Raw genomic sequence first — 17,041 nt, forward strand, 5'->3', positions numbered from 1 at the left:
TATGCGGCATAGGGTGTAAAATGCGGAGAAAATACGTTGGCACGTGAGGCGGCGTCAGTAGCGGACCGATGTGCGAATAGGCCGAAGGCAACACAACGCGCCAAGATCCGGATGGCACCGAGGTGGTGTCCAGCAAGTTGCAGCACTGGTGTGGCCATCCTACAATGCTGAAAGTCGGCGTGGGGCGCCCCGTTGGCCTGTGAGTTTGCGTCAGTAGCGGACCGATGTGCGAATAGGCCGAAGGCAGCACAATGCACCAAGATCCGGATGGCACCGAGGTGGTGTCTAGTAAGTTGCCGCACTGGTGTGGCCATCCAACAATGCTGAAAGTCGGCGTGGGGCGCCCCGTTGGCCTGTGAGTTTGCGTCAGTAGCGGACCGATGTGCGAATAGGCCGAAGGCAGCACAACGCGCCAAGATCCGGATGGCACCGAGGTGGTGTCTAGTAAGTTGCCGCACTGGTGTGGCCATCCTACAATGCTGAAAGTCGGCGTGGGGCGCCCCGTTGGACTGTGAGATGGCGTCAGTAGCGGACCGATGTGTGAATGGGGCCGAAGGCAGCGCAACAATATTTTCGGAATAGAAGACACCACTAGGCGCTGAGATGCCAAGATCCGGATGGCACCGAGGTGGTGTGTAGCAAGTTGCCGCACTGGTGTGGCCATCCTACAATGCTGAAAGTCGGCGTGGGGCGCCCCGTTGGCCTGTGAGTTTGCGTCAGTAGCGGACCGATGTGCGAATGGGGCCAAAGGCAGCGCAACAATATTTTCTGATTTGAAGACACCACAAGGCGCTGAGATGCCAAGATCCGGATGGCACCGAGGTGGTGTCTAGCAAGTTGTGGCACTGGTGTGGCCATCGTACAATGGTAAAAGTCGGCGTGGGGCGCCCTGTTGGCCTGTGAGATGGTGTCAGTAGCGGACTGATGTGTGAATGGGGCCAAAGGCAGCGCAACAATATTTTCTACAATATTTTCGGAGTAGAAGACACCACAAGGCGCTGAGATGCCAAGATCCGGATGGCACCGAGGTGATGTCTAAGTTGCGGACCGATGTGCGAATGGGGCCAAAGGCAGCTCAACAATATTTTCTGAAGAGAATACACCACAAGGCGCTGAGATGCCAAGATCCGGATGGCACCGAGGTGATGTCTAAGTTGCGGACCGATGTGCGAATGGGGCCAAAGGTAGCGTAACAAGATTTTCTGTATGGAAGATACCACTAGGCGTTGAGATGCCAAGATTCGGATGGCACCGAGGTGATGTCTAGCAAGTTGTGCCACTGGTGTGGCCATCGTACAATGGTAAAAGTCGGCGTGGGGCGCCCTATTGGCCTGTGAGATGGTGTCAGTAGCGGACTGATGTGCGAATGGGGCCAAAGGCAGCGCAACAATATTTTCTGACTGACACCACAAGGCGCTGAGATGCCAAGATCCGGATGGCACCGAGGTGATGTCTAAGTTGCGGACTGATGTGCGAATGGGGCCAAAGGCAGCGTAACAATATTTTCTGTATGGAAGATACCACTAGGCGTTGAGATGCCAAGATTCGGATGGCACCGAGGTGATGTCTAGCAAGTTGGTGTGGTCATCCTACAATGCTGAAACTCGGCGTGGGTCACCCCATTAGCCTGTGAGATGGCGTCAGTAGCGGACCGATGTGCGAATAGGCCGAAGGCAGCACAACGCGCCAAGATCCGGATGTCACCGTGGTGGTTTCATAGTTGAGAGGCACTTCATCTGCAGTGGGGCGCCGAGATCCGGATGGCACCGAGGTGATGTCTAGCAAGTTGCTGTACTGGTGTGGTCATCCTACAATGCTGAAATGTAGTGGGGCGCCCATTTACCGTTTCAGTTGCCATTCAGCTGAGTTTCGGCTGCTCTTGATGCTACAGCGACAGGCGGCTGCAAGAGGACTCTCAAAATGGCGGCCTGTTCTTTGGATTTGGGCCTGGTCCACTAAAATGGCCCTGGGACACCTTAGAACTCGGACGCTCGATTTTTTTTTCCTTTCCTGTACATGCAAAAAAAGGTAAATGCCCGGTACGTTACACGCTTCATCTGCCACGATGAACTCTCCAGAGGAACCGAAAAAAAATATAGTTGTGGTAACTATACCATGCATCGTCATATGGAGAGGTGGCACCAATTAATTATAGTGCTGCATAAAAGAGAGATTTGGAGGAGAACCCCTGACCTGCTAGTACATTCATCAAAGAAGTGGCACTGAGAGCTTCAGAGGCAAGGGAAACGGTCCCAAATATTTAGAAGAACTTTGGAAAGATTAAAATGACATGTTTAGATTGTGGTAAATTAATTTCATGTGGACAGATGAGTGTTACTCTAATAAATACAGCATATGAACATCATCATAGTCGATGGTTGGTAGAGACATTTTGACTATATCCTGGACCTGCCCGTCCTCGCCCAAAATGGCGCCGGAATAAATGGGACTCGTAACTCCTTGTTGTGTACTGGTTGCAGAACCTTGAAATCACGAGATACGTATGCAGTTTTGAAGCACATGGCGGGCGGGGACGAGAATTGATTGAATATTTCGACATCCCTATTGATATTAAGTTCTGATGTGTTATTGATTACTGTACTGTTGAAAATTCGAATTAATGTCACCCATGGTACTTGCCCGCAAATGTATATCTAGATAATTTTATTGTAACTGGCCCTGTCGTATTTTAATTATAAAATGTACGTCCACCGATTCCGTAACTGTTAGACACCTTAGTTCTTGCAACCTAATGGCCCGCCCGTTACGTTCCTCTACAGTGTAAATGTCTATTCATCATATACGATTACAGTTTGCTCCGTGGCAGGCCCACGTGGTTATAGGCTCGTATTTGTATAATGAAATTTTCACAATAAAGGTTTTTAAAAGAAAACATGGTAGTAGTATATACATTGGTAAAGTTTTTAATAATAGTCACTGTTTTAGAATCATTAAAAGGCAAGTGAAATAAAGCAGACCAATTACATGAAGGGTAAAAGGTATAATACGAAGGAACGCAGTAAAGATAAATGGTCAAGGGCTGTTGTGTTTTCTATTCCTGCAACATAAAGTGATCGATAAGAATCTCATATTCAGGCGTATCGGCGACTAAGACAGCAGGTCGACCCTCTTTTGCTCAACGGCTCCGTCATGGGACGAAGAAACGCTCTTTTTCTCGAAAAAAGAATATATTTTACTTGCAGGACAGTTGTAAAATTTCCGGGAAAGTACATTAGCCTGGAACATTATAACATATATTTAAGAAAAAATAATGTTCGGAAGTAATTAAAAGCGTAATTTTTAGGTGATATGACCAAGGCTTTCATCATTAGAATAAGAAAAGTAAAATGAACCAATGAAAAGTTTTATTAACAAGTCACATGACTTGTTATGCTTACGTTACGCGCTGCGCGCCCCGGATGACTTCCGGATGCGCTAACGCGGCGCGTCATATGACGCATTACGCGACAACGCAGGTCCAGAATATAGTCAAAATGTCTCCACCAACCAGCGGTCGAAACACAACCCCTTTCAGCAGGCTAAATAGTTCTGTTAAATGACAACAGAAGGGACAGGCAACAAGAACCATCAGTCAAAGGGGGAGGGCTAGTTCTTCTCTACCGGGTTACATTGGGGCGCTACCGGAACTGATCGAATTGGTAGTCTACAGTGTTTCTGGATGTTTCAGACTGAAGCTGGGGTTAGCATGAGAGCACCACCATTTCGTAGCTCCGTTGTGGCCATTCCGCAACCAATCATGGCAGCCGCTCTTTATCGTTATTTTGGGCGGGGTGGGTGGCGGAGCCGAGCTGTTTTGCAGCCATCATTGTGTGGAGTTCAGTTCATCTCACTAGTTTTGTATTTGTCATGAGGGGTTGTTCCTAATGTTTCTATTTTAGCGAGGTCAAAAAGAGATCCCATTAGTGGCCTACTGATTTTGCTCGATTCCTTTTCTTTTTTTTTTACACGATTTTTCGTTATCTGCAAAGACTAAACAGAGTATTGCGACTCTGTGTTTGTTTGTAAATAGAGAATGAACCAAAGAGAACTAATTCTAAAACAGTAAATACTTGGATAACAATCAATCAAATGGAGAGAGAAGCAGGCACGACGGATTACAACGGGGGCAAAGGCCTGCGTTAACTACCTTTCACTATCTGCAAAGAGAGAGTACTCCTAATAGAAATGAGGGGGGGGCACCATTCAAAGCAGATCAGTGTGCATAAACACGAAAATGTTTTCACTTACCACGTACTTGACATTCGACAGCTTATGATATTTGCTATTAAAAAACCATTGAAATTCACTGAAAAAACCATAGGTTATAGACCATATATAGTTAGGAATTAGCATTTACAAAACCTTGAAAATTCACTGAAAAAACCATAGGTTATAGACCATATATAGTTAGGAATTAGCATTTAAAAAACCTTATTTTACTCACACAAAACCATTGAAATTCCATATATAGTTAGTTGCACTAACTATATATCGCGCACCCGCAATCCACTGCTGATCATGTCACATATTACATCATTCATGACATGGTCAGTGACATCACTGATGACATCACTGATGACATCTCAAATGACATCACTGATGAGATCACTGATGACATCTCATTTGACATCATTCTTGTGCTAATACGATAAACCTCTTCAGACTCTAATATAACCTTAGATACACTCAGTGTATACAGACACTCACACACTGCCACTCATCCATGGAGTTACTCACACACCCAGTCAGTCATGCAAAGAAACAATCTCACCTCCATTTCTTCAACTATACAGTTAAACACACCTTACTTATTGAAACATATACTAACACATATTTACTCTCTTATACAATCCCTGATACAAGTTCACAATGATCGATACAACCACTCACTCATTCAGTGGCTCTCATGCACAAATATTTATATATGCCAACTCTCACATGTACTGTGTTTTACATATGTACTTACTATGACATGTAGCATTGAGATATCCATTCACTCATCAATACACTCATGCACACAGTCAACTGCCCATGTAGCTGTTTCCACATGCACTCTTGAACTCATACACCTAGTGAATAAACTGCTCACACATCTATGCATAGAGTCACACACCTTCCAGCCACCCCCACACAAACTCAATCTGCCATAGAAATACTTGGGCAACCAATTAATAACACATATAGCCTCTCGTATAGCTAATGATCAACACATGCAGCAGTTTACAGAACAACAGACATAATGATGCACAAATTAAGACAGTTTAGTCACTAACCCATGCACTCAGTGAGACACATTTAATCACTCACTCATACATTCAGTCATGCACCTACTAAATCCTTCGTCCAGACACTTATACATCTACTCATTCTTCAATATGTAAAACATATTTAAACTTTACAGAAACACACAGTCACTGGATGACGTCATCAGTGATCTCATCAGTGATGTCATTTGAGATGTCATCAGTGATGTCATCAGTGATGTCACTGACCATGTCATGAATGATGTAATATGTGACATGATCAGCAGTGGATTGCGGGTGCGCGATATATAGTTAGTGCAACTAACTATATATGGAATTTCAATGGTTTTGTGTGAGTAAAATAAGGTTTTTTAAATGCTAATTCCTAACTATATATGGTCTATAACCTATGGTTTTTTCAGTGAATATATATATATATATATAATTGCTCCTCTGCACTTGGTTCCAGCGCACTCTCGAACGGGTGCTTTGACGCGAAAATGCAAGCCGCGTTTCAAATGTACGCTCCCTCCTCCAGACCGTCTGGGTGAAAGAAGCACTCGCAGGGGTGTTTGATTTTCATCCAAGTATTTAATTCATCTCACCAGCAATAACATGACGTGTTTCGGCTACTGCCTTAGTCTTATGTTACACTGTTTCGAGCCAAAGCGACATTTTTGAAGGAATCAACAAAAAGTCACATGATGCGCCTAAGTCAGAAATCAAAAAGGGACTCTTACACATTCTCATGGGCGCCATCTTGGAACATGTCTGGTACAATTCAATTTGTTACTTCTTCAAATGCTTAAACTAAACCGCATTTTCACTACATACCTTCTCATATTAAGCAAAAAGGATCATGCATCTGAAAATATCAGAAATGTCATAGAACTGACTCAATAACTTGGTTATAAAACCGTATATCGGCTTTAGCAGACATTTCATATCTAAAAAGCAGTTCCTTCATGTAAAGATCTAGCCGTATATCTTGCATGGCATGTTAAGAAAATTACATAAAAAATATAATAAATTCATTCGCTATACTGATATTTTATATATAGATTAGTCCCCCCGATGTATTGACAGTTCCTCTACTATATTCAGCCCTTTAGGGGCCTTTGTCTCTAAATCAATTATATACCTTGATTCTAGTCTGCGAAGCTTCCTGATAATGAGGCACTACACTGAGAGACATGGCAGTGACAGGGAACTTCTAGGATATTATGGGATCGATACAATTCCACCCAGTATAAGGGGTGGTGACAGGATCAGGAAGCTTCGCAGACTAGACTCGAGGTATATAATTCATTTAGAGACGTTTTTGATATTATCAGATACATGATTCTTTTTGCTCGATATGAGAAGGGATGTTGTGAAAATGCGGTTTAGTTTAAGCATTTGAACAAGTAACGAACTGAATTGTACTAGACATGTTCCAAGATGGCGCCCATGAGAATGTTTGAGTCCCTATTTGATTTCTGACTTTGGCGCATCATGTGACGTTTTGTTGATTCCTTCAAAAATGTCGCTTTGGCGCATAACAGTGTAACATAAGACTAAGGCATTAGCCGAAACGCGGCATGTTATTGCTGGTGAGATGAATTAAATACTTAGATGAAAATCAAACACCCCTGCAAGTGCTTCTTTCACCTAGATGAGCTGGAGGAGGGAGCGTACATAAATATATATATATACACATATATATATATATATATATATATATATATATATATATATATATATATATATATATATATATATATATATATATATATATATATTACCTACTGGCGGTCGCCAGTAGGTATATATAGTTAGGATTTTTTCTCTATGGGTTTTTTGAAAATTCTATGTCTAATAACTTTGGCGTTTGTGGACGGAATCGGCTGAAATTTTCAGGAAAATGGCACATTTTGTTTCTGAGCAGCCCTTGAAAATTTGGGGGGGGTTCGTCCAGTGGGGGCCGAGAAAAAAGGGGGGTCCCAAAACGTGTTTTTAACATTGAGTTTTCCATAGGGCGGTTGGCCTCACTTTTAGCCCGAACGGCTGAATGGATTTGCACGAAACTTGGCAAAATTGTAGGGACTGGTAGCCCGATGTGCCTTTTGTAGGTCTCAATATATGTGCTCCAGTGGATTTTGAGAAATTAACGTTTAAAAAAAGATATATATCTGTAACAGCGGACCGGTTAGCGCTCTGGTTCGCGGACTTTTCGCGCAACGGAGCTTTGTGAAGCGAAGCTGATTGGTTCTCCGGCGTCTGTCAACATTCCAAACAGTCCGTAGCGGCCGCCATCTTGTCTCTCGGTAGGATCGAGAGACAAGAGGAGGTCAAAACAAAGGGGGAAATAACTATAAGGGGGCATAGTAGATCCTCGCTGACCCCCTAGGTTTGATGTGGAGGTTTTAAAAGGGCCCCGCGGGGCAAAAAAAAAACAAAATAATAATAATCGAACGGCTGAATGGATTTGCACGAAACTTGGCAAAATATTAGGGACTGGTAGCCCGATGTGCCTTTGCTAGGTCTCAATATATGTGCTCCAGTGGATTTTGAGAAATTAACGTTGAAAAAAAGATATATATCTGTAACAGCGCTCCGCTTCGCGTACTTTTCGCGTTACGGAGCTTTGCGAAGCTGATTGGTTCTCCGGCGTCTGTCAACATTCCAAACAGTCCGTAGCGGCCGCCATCTTGTCCCTCGGTAGGATTGAGAGACAAGAGGAGGCCAAAGCGAAGGGGGAAATGACCATAAGGGGGCATAGTAGATCATTCCTGACCTCTTAGGTTTGATGTACCATTTTGCCAAGTTTGGTGTAATTCCGTTCAGCCATTCAGGCTGTAGACGTATGTAAATGTCCTATGGAAAATTGCATGGGGAAAACACATTTGAAAGTGTTGAAATTTAGAACCAATTAAAATGTTACTTTGGTTTTGTATTTGTGTGTGATGAAAGTTAATTGGTTATGTATATATGTCAAATGAGAGGAAACCACAGCCATTTTGTGATACTACTGTCTGAGGTACATTTGTGAGGAATTTTTGGTGGTGAATTTCTGGTGTTTGATTTACACAGTACTAACACTTCTGCTACTTTTAAAAAGGTGAGTTGTTAATTTGTAAGGGGAACTATGTTGTACACTTGAAGATAATTTGAAAAATGTTTTCTGTTATTTATTTGCAGTCCTTCTGTTATACTAAATACTTGATGAAGTTAGTTTTATATTATGTATTACTAAAAACGATAAATGAAAGTGATTATTTTTTTCTGCAATTTACAGCAAGCAATTTCAAAATAAAATGGCTCACAATGAAGAGACCGTGGCAATTTCTTTTGAATTGTCCACTACATTGATTGAAATTGAGAGCACCAATAATGAAATATTGTCACAAGGAGGACATGACTTGTATGATTCCATTAGATTGATTGAAATGGACAGCACCAAGAATGAAATATTGTCACAAGGAGATGACTTGAATGATTCCACTACATTGATTGAAATTGAGAGCACCAATAATGAAATATTGTCACAAGGAGGAGATGGCTTGTATGATTCCATTAGATTGATTGAAATGGACAGCACCAATAATGAAATATTGTCACAAGGAGGAGATGACTTGAATGATTCCACTACATTGATTGAAATTGAGAGCACCAATAATGAAATATTGTCACGAGGAGATGACTTGAATGATTCCACTACATTGATTGAAATGGACAGCACCAATAATGAAATATTGTCAGAAGGAGGAGATGACTTGAATGATTTTTTTGATCAATCTCTTGATGGCGAATTTATCGAGTGTTTGGAGACCATAGAGTTACAAGAATCATCATTGCAGACTTTTAATGAGGAGATTCCAGATGAGATGATTGAAGAGGAAATTACTGATGAGGACATGTTACTAGTTGTTTCAAATTTAGAAAATTCTGAAGAATAAATTTATATTTAGAAATCAAAAATTGTTTGAGACATTATTTATTTTTATTTTTAATTTATGAGGTTGTAGCGAAGTGATTGTAGTATAAAATGAGACTTATAGTATAGAGTGCAACATTTTTATGTTACATGGTAAGTTTACTCATATTTACTTCCCTTCTGCCACTATATTATCTCCAATGTGTATTTGACATGTCTTCTTCATCTCCGGCCTCCTTTCTCTCACTGTGTGTCTCCGATGCATCTTATCGCTGGTATTTTGTGTAATTACAGAAGAGAGTAAAATAAAATAGTTCGGAACGTGAAAAGGGGGCAAAGTAGAGTACTCCTCACCCCCTAGGCCTTTTTAGGCGGTCCCAAAAGGATCAGTTTCTGCTTTCCTGAGAGATTATGGTATGAGTTCCATATACCACAATAACTTGCATTACAACATGCAAGATATCTATCTCCTATTACCAACTTTTGGAGATATTCGCGCTAAGCGCGAATATCTCCAAAAAGTAACACCTGCCCTGAGCAGTTCTTAGCCATGTTATCCAATGGGAGGTGGATAACATGGCTAAGAGTATTAGCTCGGTAATGCATGAATATCGCTGACTTTTTAGCGATATTCATGCATTGCGGCCGTTTATTATCGCATTTGCGATAAACCTTGATAATAGTAAGGTTTATCTTCGATAATTTCTGACGATGCTTAGTGGTAAAAAATTGGTTGGTAAGCATCGTTAGCGATAAATATCGCTTAACTTTGGTAATATGCCCCAACGTCTGTTAACGTTCGATTCGAAGGAAATGAGGAAGTGTTGAAAAACATTGTCTGCGCCATCTTGCCTTTTTTGAAATGCCACACTTTTGTCGTGCACGGCAGCCATTTTAGATGTCTTGACCAGACCCACTCTCTGCACGCTGTCGATTCGTAGCATGGCTCCTCACCCTCGTAAGCATCTCCCCCAGGCACTGGTCACCACCGCTCTCTGTCTTATGCATGGGCAATAAACCTTCCCCCATCTGCGCTGCTCTTCCCTGAGAATCACACTCTGTGCCCGCCCGACACCTCCCTTTCGCCCTATTCACTACCGCACCCTCTGACACTCCTCTTCCTCTGTGTCCGAATGTCCAGGCCGGTCCTAGGCTATCAGCTAGCCCTGCAGATGTAGTTTATGGCCCCAGCTGTAAAGAATCACCCCTCTTCAAAGGAGTTATAGTAGATCAAGGCCCACACCCGATGTGATCCGTCACAGCACACGCGTTCCTACTATCTGAAAACCATCCTGTATTGTGATTGGGGAGGGGACCGAGCCTGAAGCGGAAGATTCCAGGAATGACTCTTTGTACATCAAAGTTTTTACAATTATGTGTCACATTAAAAATATATAGCACTCCAACAAAGTAGTAGGAATATAAAACTTTAATAACATATAAATATATACAACAAAACAAAAACAGTAAAAACATTTAAACAACGAAGAGACCGTGGCAATTTCTTTTTAATTATCCAATAGATTTATTGAAATTGACAGCACCAATAATGAAATATTCTTGTCAGTAGCGGTCTGTTGTGCGAATAGTTCCAAGGCAGCAGAACGCGCTGAAATCTAGATGGCACGAAAGTGATGTCTAGTAAGTTGCCGCCCAGCAAAAAACGGCGTGGGGCGCCGCGGGGGTGAGTGAGTCCAGTAGGCACCACAGCTATTCTTACCGGCATTGCAGAATTACTGCTGGGGACAATGCCTGTGCTGTAGCAGGGTCACAGCAGAAACAAAAAGGATTCTGTTGAAGATGTTGTTGGTTTTCAATTTGAAAACAGTTCTGGTGTCAACTGCTATGCTAATGTAGTGGTTAATGTTTTGTTTTCTCTAGAAAATGTAAAAGAGGGGGAGGCAGTCCAAAGTTCCGTTAAAAGGGCAAAGGAAAGGATCGGTGGTTTGAACTATCAGTCAAAAAGGGGAGGGGGTGCAATAATTTTTCCTACCGGGTCACACTGTGCTTTCACCGGAAGTAAGGTCTGCAGGATTGTAGTAATTCAAAGTGAGGCTGGCGCCAGCATGGGAGCGCCGACGTCCCGCGGATACAGTTTCGTCACTCCACGGGCGATCATGGCAGTCATTCCCCATCGGGGGTCGGAGACTCCCGCGGCTCCTCTAGAATCTTCAAGGTCGTGGAGGACTACGGTGGTGGAGTCAACCAGTGACCGGGCCATTTCTTTATGTTGGGCCCGCTCTTGCCAGGTCGACCGCCATTTTGAGAGTTCGGCAGCTACCGGCGATCGCGGGGTCACATGAGCGGACGGGCTCCACCCTGCCGGGCGAGACGTTGCAGCATGGCCACAGTGGAAGAACCGTTATCTAGGTCGTTCCGAAACTGTGCAGCACTGTAGTTGTTAGGATGCCACCGCCTGGAGCGCTGAGGGTGCAGCTGGGAAGCCTCCACCTGGGGAGGCGGGAGAGGCCTGTTCGCACCGTCTCTCCCTCCCAGTGCACCCCACGGCGTCTCGCTTGAGATTTGTTATGGCCGGACCAGGCGATGAGGACGAGGGGGGGGTCGGAGGCATGTGCAAGACATCCCCCTCCAGTGTTGTCGCAGCCATTATAAAAGAAAGAAGTGTCCCGTCCGTCTTCGGGCCGGGCTTCCGGTGGATGTCGGCCGGACGCCCCTGGCTCTGGCCCCATGAACGGGTTTCTTGGTTTATCGGCTGCAGCCGGATCCCGTCGGCCTCGGCCCCCCGACCGTTGGTGGTCGGACCGGAAGAGCATGTGGCGGGACTACCTGCAACTCTCAAGGGCCACCGCGGCCGGACTGGGAGAGAGAGGGGAGGGTCGAGGAGACATTCCCCCCCCCTGCAACTGTTCAGCATTGTAAAGGCAATCCCCTGGCCGGGTCCCGCTGGTCTCGGCCTCTCCTCCGGCTACACCCTACGTTAGGATCTCCTGGCCGAGGCGTGGCAGCAGGACCTGCCTTATATGGGCTGCTCCCGGCTGGGCGTAGCCGGAACCCTGCCCCACCTTGGAAGTTTCCAGAGTGGGGGTGGATGTTCTACTGACTTGCATTTTCCCTAGTCTATCGATTTTTTTGGCATGGCAGGCGGTGGGACAGCGAGGGGTGATTTGGTTTCTCTTACTGTTTTTCTGGTCTCTCACCACTGGCATATTTTAACGTTTTCTTGTTTCTAGGACATTAATAGGTTTTATCATTACGTTATGTTATCGTTTCTTTGTTCGTTGTTTAATAAAAGTTCATGTTCATCAGTGGCCTACTGATTTTCGTTTTCCTATTTTTTTCTTTCCAGGTTGTTTCATGGTAAAGTTTCTGTTAACAGGATACAGTGATCACTTCGTTATTATTGCATATGTCCTTTTCACTAGGGGTGCTCTCTGGTCGGGCCAGATGACGTATCTCTAGTAAATGGTCCGGGTGAAAAAGGTGCATCAATCAGTGGGGAGTAGATAGGCATGACAGATTACAACGGGGGAGAACGGTCCGCATTACGTACCCTTTCACTACTTGCAAAGATTTTCCTACGTTTATTTGCAAACAGGGAATACCTCCAAAAAGAACTAATTCCCAAACAGTCAATGTTCGGACAATCAATCAATCAATGAGGAATGAAATAGGTACGACGTGTTAAAGGCTTGCGTTACCTACCCTTCACTATCTGCAAAGGGAGATAGAATATTCCTATTCTTCCTCGTTTGCAGGTAGAGAAGATCGTTAAGAGAATTAACTTCGAACAATTCAATGCTCGATTGAAACAATCAACAAGGGGTACTGTGAACACAAATGAACGCCGCTTATATACATACGCATTGCTATTTTCAACAGGTTGTTCCTAATGTTTCTATTTTAGCGAGGTCAAAAGAGATCCCATTAGTGGCCTACTGATTTTGCTCGATTCCTTTTGTTTTTTTACACGATTTTTCGCTATCTGCAAAGACTAAACAGAGTATTGCGACTCTGTGCTTGTTTGTAAATAGAGAATGAACCAAAGAGAACAATCAATCAAATGGAGAGAGAAGCAGGCACGACGGATTACAAAGGGGGAAAGGGCTGCGTTAACTACCCTTCACTATCTGCAAAGAGAGAGTACTCCTAATAGAAATGAGGGGTGGGGGGCAGCAATCAAAGCAGATCAGTGTGCATAAACACGAAAAAAAAAATTCTTACCACGTACTTGACATTCGACAGCTTATGATATTTGCTATTAAAAAACCATTGAAATTCACTGAAAAAACCATAGGTTATAGACCATATATAGTTAGGAATTAGCATTTACAAAACCTTGAAAATTCACTGAAAAAACCATAGGTTATAGACCATATATAGTTAGGAATTAGCATTTAAAAAACCTTATTTTACTCACACAAAACCATTGAAATTCCATATATAGTTAGTTGCACTAACTATATATTGCGCACCCGCAATCCACTGCTGATGATGTCACATATTACATCATTCATGACATGGTCAGTGACATCACTGATGACATCACTGATGACATCTCAAATGACATCACTGATGACATCACTGATGACAACATCCAGTGACTATGTTTCTGTAAAGTTAAAATATGTCTTACATATTGAAGAATGAGTGGATGTATAAGTGTCTGGACGAAGGATTTAGTAGGTGCATGACTGAATGTATGAGTGAGTGATTAAATGTGTCTCACTGAGTGCATGGGTTAGTGACTAAACTGTCTTAATTTGTGCATCATTATGTCTGTTGTTCTGTAAACTGCTGCATGTGTTGATCAGTAGCTATATGAGTAACTATATGGGTTATTGATTGATTGCCCAAGTATTTGCATGGGAGACTGAGTGTGTGTGTGGCTGGATGGGAGGTGTGTGACTCTGTACAGATCAATGTGTACTTGTATCAATGATTGTATAAGAGAGTAAGTATGTGTTAGTATATGGTTGAAAACGTAAGGTGCTCTATGTTTAACTGTATAGAGTAGAAAATGGAAGTGTGATTGATTCTTTACAGGACTGACTAGGTGTGTGAGTAACTCCATGGATGAGTGGCAGAGTGTGAGTGTCTGTATAGGTGTATGAGTGCATATGATTGTGTTGTAAACATGAGTGATTGTATGTATGAATGATTGTATGGGTGAATGAGTGAATGTGTGTGTAGACGTAGGAATCAGTGAGTACGTATGTAGTAACTAGTATTGGTGTGTCAATGGTTTCAAAAATTATACTCTGTTTTTAACACTGGGTGAAACAGAGGTTATATTAAAATGTGAGGAGATGCATTGTATTGTCACATGAATGATATCATCAGTGATGTGATCATTGATGTCAAGTGAGATGTCATCAGTGATGTCATTTGAGATGTCATCAGTGATGTCATCAGTGATGTCACTGACCATGTCATGAATGATGTAATATGTGACATCATCAGCAGTGGATTGCGGGTGCGCAATATATAGTTAGTGCAACTAACTATATATGGAATTTCAATGGTTTTGTGTGAGTAAAATAAGGTTTTTTAAATGCTAATTCCTAACTATATATGGTCTATAACCTATGGTTTTTTCAGTGAATATATATATATATATATTCACTGAAAAAAACATAGGTTTAAGGCCTTATATAGTTAGGAATTAGCATTTAAAAAAACCTTTGAAATTCACTGAAAAAACCATAGGTTTCAGGAGTTATATAGTTAGGAATTAGTTTTTAAAAAACCTTTGAGATTCACTCAAAAAACTATAAGTTTTAGTGGTGTTATAGTTAGCTGGACATTTTACTCATACAAAACCAATGAAATTGCTTCTATATAGTTAGTTGTACTAACTATATCACGCGCACCCGCAATCCACTGCTGATGATGTCACATATTAGATCATTCATGACATGGTCAGTGACATCGCTGATGACATCTCAAATGACATCACTGATGACATCACTGATGACATCATCCAGTGAATGTGGTTTGCTTCGTTATTTAAATAAGCATTATATATATAGCAATTTACATTGAAGAATGAGTGGATATATATAAGTAAATATTTGGATGGAGGATTTAGTAGCAGTGTAATTGACTGTTTACTTGACCAATTTATAATGTCTCACTAAATATAGTGGATAGTGACTAAACTGTGTGAATATCTGTATCACTTTGTCAGTTGTTGTGTAAACTGATTCTACAGTTGGTTACTAGCTATGTGAAAGTCTATATTAGTTATTGATTAGTAAACTGAGTATTTGTATGGGAGTGTGAAAGTGTGTGTGGTTCGGTGGGGGGTGTGTGACTGTCCAAAGATGTGTGAATAGTTGATTCAGTAGATATATGAAGTTAAAACTACATGTTCTAACAGTTTGGGTGAGGGAATCTCTTTATGGGTGTGGTGATGAGCAAATATATTTCTTAAAGGTACAGGTCCAACAAACTAGAAAAATAAAAGGCAGTGTATGTGTCAGTTGTTGTATATAAATAAGTATACATAAGACACAATGATTGTGTGAGTGACTGTATGGATAACTGTATACTTGTAATAATGATTTTATAATTCACTAAGTATGACTTACTATCTAAATGAATAGAAGAAGTGGTGTTTGTATAAGTGTTTTGCTAAGTAAATATGTAAGTATGATCCATTGTTTGCATAAGTGAGTAGGATGACTTCATATGTGAATAAGATGCGTGCTGTTGTTTAATGTCGATATAGATGTATAAGTATTTTTTATAGTGTTCTATTGTTCATTGACAGCATGTATGAGTGAATCCATAGGTAAGTGATTAGATGAGTGTATACATCTATGAATCACTGAGTGGATTTTTTAGATACTTGTATTGCTGTGACAATGGATTTAAATATGATACTCTGTATTTTACAAACAGTGATGAAAAATTGTAATAGTGTATGAAAAGGTGTATGTGATTGTCACGTGGATGATGTCGTCAGTGATGTCATCAGTGATGTCATTTGAGATGCCATCAGTGATGTCACTGACCATGTCATGAATGATCTAATATGTGACATCATCAGCAGTGGATTGGGGGTGCGCGAAATATAGTTAGTACAACTAACTATATAGGAGCAATTTCATTCGTTTTGTATGAGTAAAATGTCCAGCTAACTATAACACCACTAAAACCTATAGTTTTTTGAGTGAATTTCAAAGGTTTTTTAAAAACTAATTCCTAACTATATAACTCCTGAAACCTATGTTTTTTTCATTGAATTTCAAAGGTTTTTTTAAATGCTAATTCCTAACTATATAAGGCCTGAAACCTATGTTTTTTTCAGTGAATTTCAAAGGTTTTTTAAATGCTGATTCCTAACTATATAAGGCCTGAAACCTATGGTTTTTTCAGTGAATTTCAAAGGTTTGTTAAATGCTAATTCCTAACTATATAAGGCCTGAAACCTATGGTTTTTTCAGTGAATTTCAAAGGTTTTTTAAATGCTAATTCCTAACTATATAAGGCCTGAAACCTATGGTTTTTTCAGTGTTTTAAAAATAAAATTGATTGGTTAACTGGCTTATTAAGTGTATCTTAGTGAATACATATATTAGCGAGTAATGTTAAAATATTTAAATATATGCATGAGTGATGTAATATGTGACGTCATCAGCAGTGCATTGCAGACGTGCAAGTTATAGTGAGTTCAACTAACTATAACGTGGGAATTTCAATGGTTTTATGCGAGTAAAATTTCCAGCTAACTATAACTGGTGTGAAACCTATGGTTTTTTCAGTGAATTTCAAAGGTTTTTTAAATGCTAATTCCTAACTATAACTGGTGTGTAACCTATGGTTTTTTTCAGTTAATATATATATATATATAATTTCTATGGCAAAATGAAACCCCTCATTTTGTTCCTTTTCAAATTAAATGTATTAAGTGTTACCA

This window comes from Lissotriton helveticus, chromosome 4_1, assembly GCF_964261635.1.
Source record: "Lissotriton helveticus chromosome 4_1, aLisHel1.1, whole genome shotgun sequence".
Taxonomy (NCBI): domain Eukaryota; kingdom Metazoa; phylum Chordata; class Amphibia; order Caudata; family Salamandridae; genus Lissotriton; species Lissotriton helveticus.